A 17,453-nucleotide genomic window follows, 5' to 3' on the forward strand; every position below is an offset into this window, starting at 1 on the left:
AATAATAATTTTGACAACTGTCTAAAGCAGGATTTCCCTAACTTTGAAAGATAGTTACATAGTTTGTAAGGTTGACTAAGGACACTGGTCCATCCAGTTCAGCCTGAGTGTGTGTCTGTTTTACCAAATGTCATTACCATTTTCAATATCCCTGTACATTGTGTTTGCTAAGAAACACATCTAAAAGTTTTAGAATTTATGTAATCTTCCCTGCTGACACCACCAACTGTGACACAGAGTTCCACATCCTTACCACTCTATCAGTAAAGAACTCCTTATCCAGTTTAGGTTTGAACAACTTCTCATTCAACTCAATTTTGTGGCCCTGTTTCTTGTACAGTTTGATTGCATTCTTGTACAGATTTGTACAGTATATTGCTTTCATACCCCTCTTAAGCGCCTCCTCTCCAGGGAGAATAAGTTTAATTTATGTAGTCATTGCTAATAACTGAGGTCCTCCAGTCCCCTTTTTAGATTTGTTGCCATTCTCTGGACTCTCTCCAGTTCAATGACATCCTTCCTGAGAATTGGTGACCAGAAATGGATGTCATACCCAAGATATGGTCAAACCAAAGATTTATACAGTTTTATCTCTTGAGTAAATACCCTGTTTATGGCAGCTAATAGTCTTTTGGCCTTGCTTGCTGAAACTTGGCATTGCATGCTATTGCTGACCCTTACTTGTAAAGTTGCTACATACTGTTGTGAATGTATTGCCCAGCTTAGCTTTGTATCATCAGCAAACAGTGAGATTGAGCTATTTATTTCAACCTATATATTGTTTATGAACAAGCTAAACAGAATTGGTCCTCCTAGGACAGAACTTTGGGGCACACTGCTCTTGACCATCAACAATATGCCATTAATCATCACCTTCTTGATGTTCTCCTGCAACTAATTTTCTATACAGCTATATACAATATAATCAATATCAAAATGCCTTAATTTGTAAATTAACCATTTGTTGGGTACTGTATCAAATACCTTAGTGGGATCTAGATACACTATGTTCACAGGTCTTTCTCTATGTAAATTCTAGCTCACCTCCTCATAGAATGTTAAATTGGTTGTAAAGTCGTATACTTTAATTTAAAAAATGGTCCCCTGTGCAGGCGTAGGTCATAATGTACTAGTATGCACTGCATATAGCACATTATGACAGACTCACCTGCAGACAGAACCCTCCAACGCCGCACTGACACAGCTCTCCATGGCCTTCCATCTTCTCCCGGTCTTCCTTCCAGGATCCCGATCTTCAGCCACTGGAATGGCCAGGCCGTGGGTAACATTGTGGGTAGCATGCAGAGTGGGTTGTAAGTGTGGTCTGAGCTGTGCATGTGCGGCTCAGATTACATTACCTGCTGACAGGCAGGGGGGACATTTTTGACAGAAGAGACCACTAGGGACTCCTCTGTTATAAAAACCTTGCCCATCAGTGGAAGGAAGTGAAGGTTGGTCTAGCAAAAACAGTCTTTCATAAATCCATATTGGTTACTACTTATGGTACCATTTTCATCAGCAAATTCTTGGATATAGCCCTTTTTATTCCTACCAATAGCTTCCATACTATTGATATTAAGCTGACTGGTCTGTAGTTTCCAGGTATATATCTCAGCTCTTATTTGAATATTGGTACCACATTTTCTTTTTGACAACCTGTTGGTACTTTTCCAGTTAGTAGATTTTTCCTTAAGATTAGGAACAATGATCTGGCTATGACAGGCAAGATTCTTTGAGAACTCTCACATCTGTCAACCACAGGGCACATTCGATATAATGTTATTAACATTGCAGTCTTGTTTATTTTACCCCTTCTTTTCATTTATGTAAACTAAGGAGAAAAATGTATTTACTACAGTTGTCTTCTCCATGTCACTTGTGGCCAGCTTCCTCTTATCATCTTTTACCAGGTCAATGACTGATGGTGCTGACCTCTTCTTTTTCTATTAATATATTTGAAAAAAGATTTCCCGTCACTTCCTGTTATGTCCCAATGGGACAGAGACAAAAAAAAAATGTCAGAAATTTTACCATTTTATACTCTATCCAAAACTTAAAATACAAATAAATTATCTTTATATATATATATATATATATATATATATATATATATATATGTTAGATCGTTTATTCAAATTTACATAAAGGAAAAAGAAATGCTTGTGTTTTACAGTTTATGGCTGTAATGAGACGTAGTGGCAGCCCAAGCCAACCCATGTGTTCAGATGAATGGTGAAGGGAAGTGGGGCAGCCAGCCTGTATGCAGCAGAGCCTTCTCTCTAAATAATGTGTCAGTTCACTGTTCTGCTATGCAGTCAATGGCGTCTCTGTAGTTTGCCCTTCAGCCTTGTTTAATGACAGGTGGGCTGAATGAAGCCAGGTTTTAATCGAAAATACTTATTAAAAACACAATATTTTATAAAGGACATCTTTATTCAACTAGAACGTTGTTACAACTGTGCTATAGTATTTTACACTTAGGGCTTATAAATAATACATTAGATAATACACAGCATCCGTAAAAAAGAAACATTATTGAAAAGACATTTAGCCTACAAATCTGTACGTACTATTATATCCATCACACATACAAAATCTGATATACTATCTGTTGCTAAAAGTGAAAATATTACAAACTCTACCATCCACTTATAACCACTTTTGAGCGCTCTCTTTTTATTTTCTTTTTAACTTTTTGTTTTGTAGCTGATACTCATATAATGCAAAACCATAAAAATCTAAAAGAAGGAAAAATTGATCTATTATGGCATAGCCAAGTGAGTGCTGCAGCTATTAAATTGTCTGTATTGCTGCAAACTACAGCGGTCACTCACTCAGTGCATACCAATCCATCTCAGAATATATTCCTGACATCTCATTAAAGCTTTCAATGCTTCTGAGCGCTTCCCATACATATCATCAGATTTTCTCTTCTCTGACTTCTCCCTTTATACTCAAGCTGTCATTTCCATGTCTTTTTGCTGAAACGTAGACCAGCAAACATTAATCTCATGTTTCGTTATAGACATTCATTATATGTGGGCTGATGAGTATTGTATTTTAGACTTGTTGGATATTGCTACCTCTAAACATGAGATGATTGTCACCCAATCCAGCTGAGGTCTATGAGCACCTTTAGATCAACAGTAGAAACAGATAAGGTCTCTTGAAAAAGTGGTATTTAGCCCCTGTGCATGAGTTTCTAGTGTTTTTGTACGGGCAGAAGGTAGAGGCACACCATCCAGTCAAAATTTTATGAGAAACTGAAATCTGCTGTGGCTGGACAGTGCACCAAGTGGTACTAAGGAATAAGGCATTGTGCACCAAGGGACGAATGCCTGGAACACAAGAAGTCTACATTTGTCCCTGGGTGCATACCGCCCTACATTGTAATACCAATCCATAAATTCATACACTGTCCAGTCCTGCCCAGCCATAGCAGCTTTCAGCCTAACCTAGTGGTCAATTTACTGAAGGCAAATAGACTATTCACTTTGGAAGAGAAATTGCACTTTGCATGGGAATTTTTTCCCAGCACTTAGTGAATGGGGTGAAGCTCTGCTGACTTCCATCGTCCAATCATTTGTGAGCAAAAATTGTGTTTTTTAAAATATTCAAGCATATGATTGGGTATTCTTTGAAAAGTTAAATTTCGCCACATCCCCTAAGTTCTGGGGAAACAATTCCCTTACAAAGTGCAAGTTCCCTTGCAAGGTACACTTGGAAAGTGAACAAACTGTTTACCTTTAGTAAATCAGACCCATAGAGCTTTATGGACTGCAAGCAGTGGGGCTGGAGAAAGGAATCTGTTACACTTTTTGTATATGACCAGCTTAGACCAAAGACCCATTTGATATCATTCCATTCAAAATAGAAAATGATACTTCAAAAGGGAGCTCATCTTACTTGCTCATAACTTTTTTTGCCCAGTTTTTTCATCCACACATCTTTAGGAAGGGGCATATTTGCCACGAGGCAAGAAAGACATTTGCCTAGGGCGGCATTTTTTTGGGAGGGGGGGTACTGCTCCTCCCCGGCAGAAGTGACAGAATGGCACCTGGTGACTGGGGAGCAGTGGAGGCAGAGGAAAACAGGAGCTGGGATCCACTTGAGGTGGCTGGATGTGTCAGATTCTCCATCCCGGTCCTTATCATGGCTTCTGCGGTGCCTGGTGGATGTCATTCTGCGACTTGTGTCGGTGAGTTCTGGAATGGTATGCAGAGCAGATGAGTCATCCACAACAGGCTGGGGGCTACTGGAGGGTGCCTGATTTTTTTGCAGGGGTGGATGGCTGCAAATATTTGTGTTGCCTTGGGCAGCACAAAAATAAAATACACCACAGTGCATAGGGTACCTACCGTTTAAATAGGTATTCTGGTGATCTAGGAAGTCCTTTTCGTTGCTTCCATTTTAAAAAGAGCAAGTATTTCCAAGGAGCTTGTTTACACTTGCAGTTGGAGGGGGGAAGGGGGGAGTAAAAGCATGTGGTTGAGATGCATCTTTACTGCTCCCCCCCCAACTGCTCTCCCATAAGCTGCAAAGGCAGCAGCTGGAGGTGTATACATGCCATGGCCACGATTATTTGCTTCACAGCCATGGCAAGATTTAACCCCCCTGTTGATTTTGGTGGGCAGTGGTCCTGGCTGAACATGACCCATTCAAGTGAATTGAGCCACATTGCAACTGCCCGCACATGGTTGTTGAGCGGTGGCGTGGGCTTTTTGAGTTAAAAAGGAAGTGAGGAGATGACATAATGCCTCCTCACCCCCTGTTAAACTCCCTCTGAAAAGCTATTCAACATGGATCACTTTTCAGAGGGGAGGAAAGTATTGCTGCTAGTGTAATCTATCCCTAACACTCCCACGCTGTATACTGTTTGCTGTCTCCCACGTACAGAAAGTCTGATGAATTAACAAGTCAGTAAAACATTTTTCACAGCCACCAGTCACCTTGGAAGATTTAATGTGAATAGTGATTTGTTATAGCTACAGAGCAATGTAATAACCTAAATTTGACTAGGTATCTACTTTTTGCTGTTAAAATCTCAAGACTGGATGGACAAACTTACAAAATATTTGGCAAGTAAAACAGTTTCCATATCTGTATTAATCTACGTATGTAACTGATTGTATGAAGTTCAGCTTTAAGGACACAGACCTAACATGTAAAGAACTTTTATGAGGCTGCCGTGGATTACATAGAATTTTATCAGCGTAAATGCAATTGAATTTCCAAATTTAGTCACAGTTGCATTGTTTCCTAAATAGCATCAGTAGCACACTGATTGACTTTATTTGTTGCTTGGAATTGCTCTTCCATTAACAGTATTTTATAATGTTATAAAACTTTCTTTCAAAATGTTTCTTAGCACACAGATAGTGAAAAATGCATCAAACCTGAAGAATAAAGGCGATGTTATAGGAATATACAGAAAGCGAAAGGGGGGCAATCCCTTTTCAGGACACGTGTATGTTTTTAATGACTCTCTGCAAATTACTCACACTTGGCAACTATGCTTGAGAGAAGAAAAATAAATGGAACCTTGTTCCACTGAGTTCCCCCACAAATTAAGCCCTGTTCATAACTACTTTAGTATGCATTTCCAAGAAAAAGGCTGTTACATCTGCTCATTAAAGCCAAGCACAACCTGTGACATTGGCTCAGGAATTGGCAGGACACAGCTTACTGAATTTTCCCAACATGGGCAGCAAAATCCAAATATCTTCAATTTTGTAACTAGTGTGAGCAGAATAATTTAAAACTTTTTTTTACGCTGTGATGAAAAGCATTGTGTTTTTAAATAACAAAAAATTCTAGCCTATTAAAGTGGAATTCCAGTCAAATTCTAACAGCCTAAACCTACTCCCACCCCCATTCTACAACTATTTTACCTACCCTTTAAAACAGTGGTCTCCAAACTGTAGCCCAGGGGCCAGATGTGGCCTTTTGCTTGATTTTATCCAGTCCTTGGGGCACTACCCATATGGAAGAAAAATATATTTGAAATATGTTTTTAAAATATTCTTCCCAAATATATTGACATATATTTAAGATGCTACAATTTTGGCCATATTCAAAATATTTCAAAACATGGGCAGCACAGTCGCTAAATGGTTAGCACTTCCACCTGGCACTACTAGGGTCGCTGGTTCAAATCCCAACCACGGCATCACCTGCCTGGAGTTTGCATGTTCTTCCTGTGCCTGCGTGGGTTTCCTCCGGGTACCTTGGTTTCCTCCCACACTCCAAAGACATGCTGGTAGGTTAATTGGATCCTGTCTAAATTGGCCCTAGTATGTGTATGTATGAATGTAAGTTAGGGACCTTAAATTGTACACCCCATGAGGGTTAAGGACAGATGTGAATGTACAATATATATAAGCGCTGTGTAAATTGACTGTGCTATATAAGTACCTGAAATAAATAATAAAATATATTTCAGTAAATATATATATATATACTGCATGTGTGAAATGTGTTTTTATTACAAAATATATGAAAAATATTTTTAAAAATATATATTTTTTAAATATATTCTTCAGATTTTTTTTTTTACATATAAAAAAGCAATTTTAACATATATTTTTACATATATTTGTAAATGCATTCCAAAAATGTAGATTTGTATTTTTAAAGACATACAGTATATTTGAAATGTATTTTTAAAAACATTTTTCAGATATTTTGTAATAAGAACGCATTTCAACATGCAGCATATACATTTATTGAAATATATTTTGAAATATATCGAATATGGCCAAAATTGTAGCATTTCAAATATATGTCAATATATTTGGGAAGAATATTTTTAAAATATATTTCAAATATATTTTTCTTCCATGTGGATATTTCATCCACTGATACCAACAATGGGGCATAATTCCCCCCACTGACACCAACGAAGAGGCACAATTCCTCTCAATGACACCAATGATGAGACAAAATTTCTCCCAATGACACCAACAATTGGGCCCAATGACACCAACAATGGGGCACAATTCCTCACATTGACACCAACAATGGGGAACAAGTCCTCCCACTGTCACAAATAAAGGGGCAGAATTCCTTCCACTGACACCAAAGATGGTATCAGTGTTTTACGCTATGACATCAGGACATTTTCTACTCCCAAAGATCAGAGTCCAGCCCCCCTAAAGTCTGAAGGACAGTAAATTGGACCTTTGTTTAGAAAGTTTGGAGACCCCTGCTGTAAATGAAAAGATGTCTATACTTACTTATTCTGAGGGCACTCCAGTCTGGTCACATGATCGGGTCCCAGTGCCAGCTTCAGCATAGAGGATAGGCAGCGACAAAGGGTGCAGAGCTTGGGCAATGATGTCAGCCATAGGCTTACTATGGGGCATCCATTGCTGACTGTCCTTCCTCTACACCAGGGGTGTCCAAACTTTTTTCAAAGAGGGCCAGATTGGACGAAGTGAACATGGTGGAGGGCCGAACATTTTTCTGAACATTCTTTGAACCATTACAATTAAATGCAAATAAGTTATTTTATGCCAAGTTAATTGCAAACGACATACTTTTCATTTCATAACATTAAGATCAACTGACAGCTGAGTTTTCACAATGTATTGAAAATAAATTTAAAAAAAACTTACCTGCACTAATGTGAAGGGTGAAAAAGGTAGCTGGAGCTGAAGTCTCTGCTCAGCAGCCGGGAGGGGAAGAGAAACACACTTCACGCTGGAAGCCCAGTCCTGACGTCACCGCCCTCTGTCGCTCCCAGCGCATGCGCACTGCTCTCAAGCAGAAGACTGTCTGCCACAGAAGGGAGGGCCGTGCGACAGCCGCATTTACACAGACCAGGGAGAACGCGCCGCAGTCAGGCATGCGCACTGCCCTCTGCTCTCAAGCAGAAGACTGTCTGCCATAGAAGGGAGGGCCGTGGGAGGGCCACATTACACAGAGCAGGGAGGGCTGTTGGAGGGCCGTATTAAACCGACCCCCGGGCCGTAAATGGCCCGCGGGCCGGACTTTGGACATGCCTGCTCTACACTGAAGCCTGTGTTGGGACCTGATCATGTGACCAGAGCAGAGTGGCTTCAGAATAGCTAAGTACAGACATCTTTTCTTTTACAGGGCAGTGAGAATAGGCTTAGAATGGGGGTGGGAGTAGGTTTTGGCTTTGTTAGAATTTGAATGAAATTCCACATTAAGCTTCCTTCCTCTGATAATTTGATCATCTTACATTTTTTGTTTGCTGAAGTCATAAAGGGCCATCACTTTCAGTACCTGTGTAGATAAATGTCTTTATGCTTCATGTCTACCGACATTTCCGTTTGAAACATATACTGTAAGCAATTTAGTAACAATGTTTTATGAGTTTCAAAGCATATCTGCATCTAAATTTATAAATTCTGTCTAGCGCCCTTGTCACCACCTTCTATGCTTGCCTCCAGGACTTCTCCTGAGCTTCTCCCATCTTAAGGAACTCCCTACTCTAATCTGGCTATCCTCTACTCCACTTTTAGATGATCCCTGAAAACCCTCCTCTTCAGAGAGGCCTATCCTGCCTCCACAACTGTACTGTTATTTTCTCCATAAGCCCATCCCCCATAGTTATCTTCCTCTTAGAATGTAAGCTGTAATCAGCAGGGCCCTCTGATTCCTACTGTATTAAATTATATTGTAACTGTACTGGCTGTCCACATGTTGTAAAGTGCTGCGCAAACTGTTGGCGCTATATAAATCCTGTATTATAATAATAAAAATAGTTTTGGATAGAGTAGGGAATGTAATAAACCCAACAGCAAACATTTGTTATATTGCAGTTCACTAAACCTTAAAATGGTTCTAGATTATTATTTTTTTTTTACGTTAATGGATTCCTTGTATTAAGGTAAAAAAAAACTCCCCACTATTTGTCCCCCTTCCCCCTGAACCTCTTGTGATCCAGCACTGTCCCACCTGCAGCAGCACTCTCCTCTCTTCCTGGTTTCACAGGAGATTTTGAGAGCAATGGTAACCATTGGCTCCTGCTACTGTCAGTTGAATCCTGTGAGGAAGGAATAGGGGGAGGCGTGACCAAGCTGCGCAGTGTATGTCTATGGAAGCACACAGCCCAGCTCGAGAGTGCACCCACATGGTTGCCTCCTCAGCACATGGGCATCCACAGCAAAGGAGGAGAGGGATCACTCTTTGCAATACTCTTTCCTGTGCAGGTACTTATAGCAACTTTTTTATTTTAAGAAAAACAAAAATGTGCTTTTACAACCACTTTAAATATGGTGACTGCATTAGTTTTCCTTGTAGACTTTTTTCTGCTTTATTGACCATATTGACTGTTTATCTGACTAGTAACCAGGGGAGGATCGACAACTCATGGGGTCCCCGGGCAAAAAGCCTTCGAAAAAGGTACCAGCCTTCGAAAAAGGTACCATCTCATGGAGCCCCCTACTGACCCTGGGCCCTCGGGCAGTGCCCAAATTTCCAAATGGTCAGTCCGCCCCTGCTAGTAACACATTTCCTGTCTTAGGGCCTTCGGACAGCATCACTGTCAGTCTCGGGGCATGGAATTATTAGGCAGTTTTGGATAGACTTGACTAGCAAATTTAAGGTGAGAATACACAATTAGAAAATTGACCGATCGGTCATCCGATGACTGAGAGGTGTTCGTTCGTTGGTCAAAATTGTGGCCCACATTAACCAATCTAAAAAAAATCGTTTGTCGGGCAATACGTAGTGTTGACGTCTTCCGCGCAAGTGAAAGTGATGCAGTGTGCATGTGACTTTGTAGCCAAGCCCTTTCAGCCAGAAAGAGCGATATACACAACAATTAACAGCAATGAGTATAATATAGTTTATTACATAACCTATATACATAAATAGTGATACATAAAAATACAATACGCATAATTCTGCTTTTATTATCTCATTAGGCCAATCTACTTTTAACATTTGGATTTTTCATTCATGTTTACGAAGATTCCTTGGACATAAACATCCGGGTCATCTTCTGTTTCTGCTCATGTATGATAGCGCTTGATAAATTTTTTTCATACAACCGTCATACCACTGCATAGAAAATCGGTCGTTCGTATGCAAAATGACATTTTTCACTGTTGTTCAACTGGATTTTTTTTGTTCACAATACCGTTATCAGTTAAAAAAATTGTTTGATCAGTGGTTCCGCAAATTTTTTCGGATGATTTTCTTATCGTGTGTACGGGGCATAAGGCTGAATTCCAGCTGACAGTATTTAAACAGTTACAGCAACAGGTTTTTTTTTCTTTTGGGATAAAGGTTTTACATAAATGAATTAAAGCTGATCATTGTAAGCACCCCTGCCAGTGTTAGGCTTCATTAACATGGGTGTACTTAAGCATAAATCTATGTGAACGGCTGTCTTTCCCCACATAGAATGCACAGGTTCTTTGTGCATCTACGTGCAGGCAGTCCATTCATGTCTATTGGGACACGGTGGCTGCATGGAGACAGCTGCTGGTCCTAATTTCATAGTTGTGCGGGGGCATCTCCCCAGGACTGTCAGAATGTGAATGCATGGACCACCAATGCATCCTGCGCGGACAAAGATGGACCTTCGCACAAATTTAACTTGAATACGCCCATGTGAATGAGGCTTTAAATAGTTTGTCTAACTGACGCCTATGCCAGACAGCTTAGACTGTTAAAGTAACTTGAAAAATAACAGACTTACTGGCCAGATCGCCAAGTATAAATAAAGAGGGAAAAAAATCTTGAGAAAGAAAAACCAATGCAAGATTTGTTAGGTTCCAATATCTAACATTTGTTTTTGGGTTTAATACTGCTTTAATTGATGGTGACATTTTTGTAAGTGAAACTTTCTAAATATCTAAATTTGGCTTGGTATCTGCAGTCCCTTTACACCAGAGCGCAGACTGGGAGATAAAGTTGGAGATGCACTACAAAGCGCTAATTTTGCTTCAGTGTTTATGAGCGAACTAGAAACATTCTGATAGGAGGAACCAGCAGAGTGACAGAGAGATGAAATCATTAGTCTTCTGCTTCTCCATTCACTGTCTAGTCACAGTCTGGAGAAAGACCTAGTCCTCTAAGTCTTAAGCTGGCCACACATGGGCAGAAATTCCTGGTGAACCGGCCACATTTCACTTCATGTATGGCCATTGCTGTTCATACGAAGTTGATCTATCGATCAACTTTTCATGAACTGGCTTGTTGGAAAGTTTTGACTCAATCAGCGCATGCAGCCAATGGACTGCATGTGCTAATCAGTATTCTGATGGTGCATAGCTCCTCTGTCAGAATACAATGACACAGCGGGGAGGATTTCCCCATCTACCTCAAATGTGTGAATGAAAAAAACAGAATAATGTATGGCTAGCTATATTGAACTGCAATAGTGAGAGCTGATTCACACATGTGCAGTGCAGATTGAAGCTCAGGTTTCACAGCTAATTGACACAGTAGTTGTTCAGTGGGTCAGGTCAGGTCTACATCAGGTTCAGGACAGGTTCAAGTAAAGATTTTATCCTAAATGTTAAAAGAATAAAAGTGCAGCGCTGCACTTTTATTCTTTTAACATTTACTGTGGAGGTTCCCGAGGTGCCTTTTTTGTTGCTAGCAGCTACCATATTTTATGCACTGCGCTTGATTTTTTTATACATAAGTTTTATTCTATCTAAAAGATTTTATCCTGTTCACATATGCAGTTTATAAACAGTTCCCATAGAAGTCAATAGCCTGTAATCTGCACCTGAACCAGACCGCACTGCTCAGAAATTGTACAGGACTCTTTTTCAAACTGCACTGATTCCGCACCGTCGGTGCACTGGACATATGTGAACAGGCACCATACAAAGCAATATTTTTTCACGTCATGTGGATTGAATGCGGTTCAAACTACATCCAATCCACATATATGTGAATGGACCCGAAACATCTGATCTCCCACCTTTCCAGATAGGGCTGTGCTGTGTGGTTGTGTAACTCTCAGGACTGGATGGACAAAATTACAAATCCTTTTGGCACATAAAACAGACCTGATGTATGTACTTCATCTGTGTATTTAGCTGTTTCCCTGGAGTTCAGCTTTAAAACCATTTTTTTATGTATCTGTCTCATAGAGGAAATTTTGTCTTTGCTTCCTTTTTCAGAAACACTGCAAGAAGTGATAGAAAATCTTTCATACAGCTGTCACTGAAAGATTTCCTATCTAATCCTGATCAGGTGATAACTATTGTTTTTCAGGTTTGGTGATAATGATCAGCAGGAAAAATGGAGAAGGCGAGCCCCACCCAGCAGGGACACAGTCGGCAATACAAGCCTAGCAGGGGTCTCAACATATCAACATCTAAAACAACAAAAAAAACATTAACTTATATACGGTAAATATTCATTGAAACCTGTTTTTGGAAGTGTCATATCTCCGTATTTACTGCAAAGATATTAATACGGCTACTAGCAGGGAATTATTACTGCAGGACATCCTTTATCACCAGGATAGGAACCACCAGACAGTAGCAAATAAGTCAAGCATGCCAGCACCGGTGACTAATAATTCACATATCACAGGACTGTACTGCTGCTGCCTCTAATGATTCCCAAACACCAAAAAGATTTTGGAGCTGAATTATAGTGAAAACGGATGGATCTTTAAAGCAGAGCTTTAATCTACCAAACAATTTTATCAAAGTGCGGGCATAAAAAATATTTATGGATTCACCCATCAAGCACAGTATATTTTGTTACAGAGCATGTGAGACTTTGATGACACTTTGATGTCAGATGCATTAGTATTGATCAGTGGTTCAGAGTAGAGCAGAGAAAGGAGAATATACATATGCAAAAAGAAAACTGGTTTTAGGAAAAGGTTTGGCTATGTTTCAGTTTAAGGTGATTTTAACCACTTGCTCTTCAGAGCATTTACCCCCCTTCCTGACCAGGCCATTTTTTGCATTACGGCGCTGCGTTACTTTAACTGACAATTGCGCGGTCATGCAACGTTGCACCCAAATGAAATTTACGTCCTTTTTTTCCACGAATTGAGCGTCTTTTGGTGGTATTTGATCGCCTGTGCATTTTTTATTTCTTGCACTATAAAAAAAAATGGCCAACACTTTTGAGAAAAAAACGATAGTTTTGACTTTTATCTATTAAACATGTCCTGTAAATAAATTAAAAAATCAAATTTTGTCATAAATTTAGGCCAAAATGTATTCTGTCTTTGCTAAAGAAAAAATCCCAATACGTGTAAATTAATTGGTTTACGTGACAGTTATAGCGACTTATAGCGGGAATTCTGACACTGAGGGGAACGGACTTTGTGTCACTGACATCCCCAGTGACACCAATACAGCGATCATTGCTAAAAAAAAGCACTGACACTGTACTAATGGCACTGGGCAGGAAGGGGTTAACATGAGGGGCGATCAAAGGCTTAACTGTGTGCTGTATGCTGTTTTACTATGTGCTGTGTCCATGTGCTTCACTGTAAGCATATTGCTTTGGATGGCTGTGCTTTGCACAGCCATACAAAGCAGTGTGCACGAGCTGACAACAGGGAACTGTTTTGTTTACAAATAGTTCTCCTCCCCGTCGGAGATGCTCGGCAATCACCAGGCACCAGCCAGTAATCAGCAGCTGGGACCCAGTGATTGACAGACGCGGCCTGGAAATGCAAAATCATGTATATATATGTGATTTTGCACACACGTGCCGCTCTGTAGCAGTATTTCTGCTATAGGGCGGTCGGGAAGCGGTTAAACATTTTTTTTCTTAATAAACATGTCATACTTACCTGCTCCATACAATGGTTTTGCACGGAGCAGTCTCGATCCTCCTCTTCTGAGGTTCCCCGATGGCTCTCCTGGCTCCACCTCTTCGGCGAGTGCCCCCATAGCAGGGTTGCCAACTTCCCGCAACTTTTTTACTGACAGAACATGGAAAATTTACTGACAAAACTTTTATTAGAAACCAAAACAATCTATATTTAAACAGTATAAACACAATCTGTAAACTCTGACAATACCTACAACAGGTCATTGGTCTGGTTTACATTTAAAAAGTCAATACAGCATGACAAATTATCGGCCATCCTGAAAAACAAGTTTTGATATGCATGCCAAAGAAAGCAATGGGAATTACCAGATTGCCTCTAATAGTGGGAGTGGCCGAAAAGAGGATGATTAACCACTTGCCTACTGGGCACTTATACCCTCTTCCTGCCCAGGCCAATTTTCAGCTTTCAGCGCTGCCGCATTTTGAATGACAATTGTGTGATCATGCAATATTGTACTCATATGAAATTTTTATAATTTTTTTTTCACACAAATAGAGCTTTCTTTTTGTGGTATTTAATCGCCACTGGGTGTTTTATTTTTTGCACTATAAACAAAAAAAGCTAAAAAAAAAAAGTTGTTTGTTTCTAATATAAAATTTTGCAAACAGGTAATTGTTCTCCTTCACCGATGTGCGTTGATGAGGCTTCACTGATAGGCGGCACTGATGGACACTGATAGGCAGCACTGATGGGCACTGATAGGCAGCATTGATGGGCACTGATGATGTGGCATTAATAGGCAACACTGATGGGCACTGATAGATGGCACTGATGGGCAGCACTGATGGGCACTTACAGGTGGCATTGACTGATGGCACTGCTGGGCACTGCTGGGCAGCACTGTTGGATGGCACTGCTGGGCAGCACTGATGGGGGTCACTGATGGGCACTGATAGGTGGCACTGGTGGGTACTGATCATCAGGACACTGATCATCAGTGCCTGATAATCAGTGCTGATCTGTTCTCTGACAATTGCCAGTTATCAGCAGTACTTTCCTCATGCTGTGACAGCATGAGGAAACTCCAGCCGATAAGCAGCAACTGTATTTACCTGGTGATCTGCTGTGTCATTGGACACAGCTGTTCATGTTGTAAAAGGCCACTGTGATAGGCCTTTTACCACATCACGTGATCCGTTGTGTCTGTAGGACACAGCAATCATGGAGATCGCCGGATGTCTGTCGCTGGGAGTGCGCGGGAGGGCCCTCCCAGAACTGGACAACCGCTCTGTAGCCGTCATTTGGCTATAGCGCAGTTGTCAAGTGGTTAAACAGGCTTTCCAAGCACTTTAAGTTCTATCTGCCTCCATGTTGTGCGAGGTCATAGATTGCCTCACGCTGTGCTGCAATGGAAAAAAGTACGGCCTGTGGTATTTTCTGTGAACCCCACAGCAATGCGATGATGTGAACCAGCCAAGTAGGAGACAAGGCATTTTGCCTCGGACTGCTCTGGGAATAGCTGCTCAACGCAGTCCTACAACACCACTTGTGAATAGACACTAGCCATGTATGCTAATCCCTTTTGGGGAGGTAAACCTTCTACTGCTCTCAGCCTTCTCTAAATCTCCAAATTCCTTTTTTTTTATCTTCTGTGGCTGTGAACTGACTGCCTGTTGGGGGGGAGGGTTGGTTGGCTACATTTGTTCTCCACAGTCCGACTGCATGTAAGATGTAGCCACTCTCTCTTACTTTGGGATTTGTAGTGTGCATGTTACTGTGCACATGACATCAATTACATTTGCTGCATTTAACACTGTATTGTCTTCTTTGAAAGTGCAGTTTTGGGTGAATGCACATTCACAAATGTGAATGTATGGAAAAGTTATGTTACTGTATCTTTCGTCCTGCTTATAACTCTAGGTGCCAATGTTTAAAATCTAGTGTCACATACCTGATAGAAGTCTGAACTGATGAGGTCAGCCTCTCTTGTATCTCCAACCTAGGCCCCACTGAAGGTGGAACAGATGGTGCCGAGGGACAGGAGAAACACGAGTGCTTGCAGATATTGATTGCAGAACTTGCGGCTGGAGGTGTATCCTCGGGAAATCAAGCAGGGCATCAGTCAGGAATAGAGGAGATGCCAGCTGAGGCAAAGGAAGCACTCCATTGGAACTGCAAGATCTGGGTACATGGCTTGCCGGAACTTCTGATAAGCGTCAGGCTGGAACACATCGTGACAACCGGAGCTGATATAATAGATAGCCAGGACAAGCACTCGCCAGGACTGTAGAGCCAAACTGGAGCCAGAAGCATAGTCAGAGTAATAGGCAGGGTCAGCAACAAGCAGGTGATGCGGTACCAGAACATCAGACAGGGGCAAGGTCAGGAGGAAGCCAGGATCAGAAACCGATGAGCAGAAGCATAAACAGAATCCAAGAGCAGGTCAATGGCAAGCCAGGTCAGTAACGGATACACACAGGATACAGGGAATTAGCTGAAGACAAGTCAGCACTGACAGAGAGTAAGAGCCTCCTTTAAATAGTCCATCTAGAGCCAGAAAGTGTGAGCACACTCCCGCATGCGTGCACCCGTGTGTGCGCACATTCTTGGCACATGTGCATTTCTATGCGCCAGTCACTGTACAGGAATCCCCTTACACCTAGGCAGCAGTGATGTTATTCAGCATTCTGGAGGGATCCTGGGAAAGCAGGAGTGCATCCTCACAAAAGGATCCTCAGGTTTCCTACTATCCCATTCGAAGGCTGATGTCACCAGTTCCTAGACAAGGGCATAGGATGTAAGTAGCTACATTTGTTTCCTTTAGCAGTTTAAATAGCACTACCTTTCATTTTGATGCAAGGTCCGCTTTAATTTTTGAAATGTCTAAACTGTTGCAAACTTTCTTGGTACTATGAAGAGCTCAGACTGGCACATCTGCCCATCTCACAATATCTGCTTGAAAGGAATCCAGGGAATTGGTGAATCACAAATTTTGCCTGGATGTGTTGATTGGTATGGTGTGTGAAGAATCTTGTAAATCAGGGTTACAGCAATCTGGATTTGTTAATTGTATGATTCTTTTCAAATTGGACAAGTTTTCATGAAAACATTTAGGAGAATCAAAAAAGTTTACAATTGTACTTTTATCATACATGCCAATGAATTTTCACATCCTTATTCATGAATTTCCAGCACCTTAATTTTGGTGTTGTGCCTTCATTTCTTTCACAGTAACGTTTATAATTCACACATCCCTTTGTATCTAATTAGAGTTTATTTTCTGTTATATGGCATTGTGTAATGTCATCAGTGCTTAAATTAGTCCTGAAGTGTTATTTGTTGTCAGTGATGCTTTTTCACACTAGTCCCAAAAGCAAACAAACTTTTCTCTATTTTTCCTTTCTAGCTATATGGAAATAATGTTTGTCCTAAAGTTGCCTTGTCACATTTAAAATAACAATGCAGGAATTTTATATGCTTTTATTACAGTAAAGTGGTTCTAAAGGCTGAAAGTTTTTTTTACCTTCATGCATTCTATGCATTCACACCTTCAGTGTGCAGCTGCCCATTCAGGCCCCCCAATACTTACCTGAGCCTGATCACGATCCAGAGATGTGCACGAGAGCACCAGCTCTCCAGGGACTCTTCCTCCTCATTGGTTCAGACACAGCAGCGGGAGCCATTGGCTGTCAACTACAGCCAGTGAGGAGGGAGC

The 17,453-nt window shown here is 40.9% G+C and overlaps 1 long non-coding RNA gene across 2 annotated transcripts in view; it reads left to right on the plus strand.

Annotated features, from left to right (window-relative positions):
- The window catches only part of LOC149463287 (uncharacterized), a 105,041-nt gene that overhangs the window by 23,006 nt on the left and 64,582 nt on the right, over window positions 1-17,453 (plus strand). Inside the window, exon 4 of one of the 2 annotated variants that reach the window (XR_016312460.1) lies at window positions 12,208-12,344. The exons of the other annotated variant lie outside the window; for it this stretch is intronic. This is a non-coding gene — a long non-coding RNA (uncharacterized LOC149463287). The remainder of the gene's footprint in view (window positions 1-12,207; window positions 12,345-17,453) is intronic. 2 annotated transcript variants of the gene reach the window in all.

Source organism: Staurois parvus, unplaced genomic scaffold (genome assembly GCF_062004578.1).
Source record: "Staurois parvus isolate SC_StPar_1 unplaced genomic scaffold, SC_StPar_1.0 ptg000155l, whole genome shotgun sequence".
NCBI classification, from domain to species: domain Eukaryota; kingdom Metazoa; phylum Chordata; class Amphibia; order Anura; family Ranidae; genus Staurois; species Staurois parvus.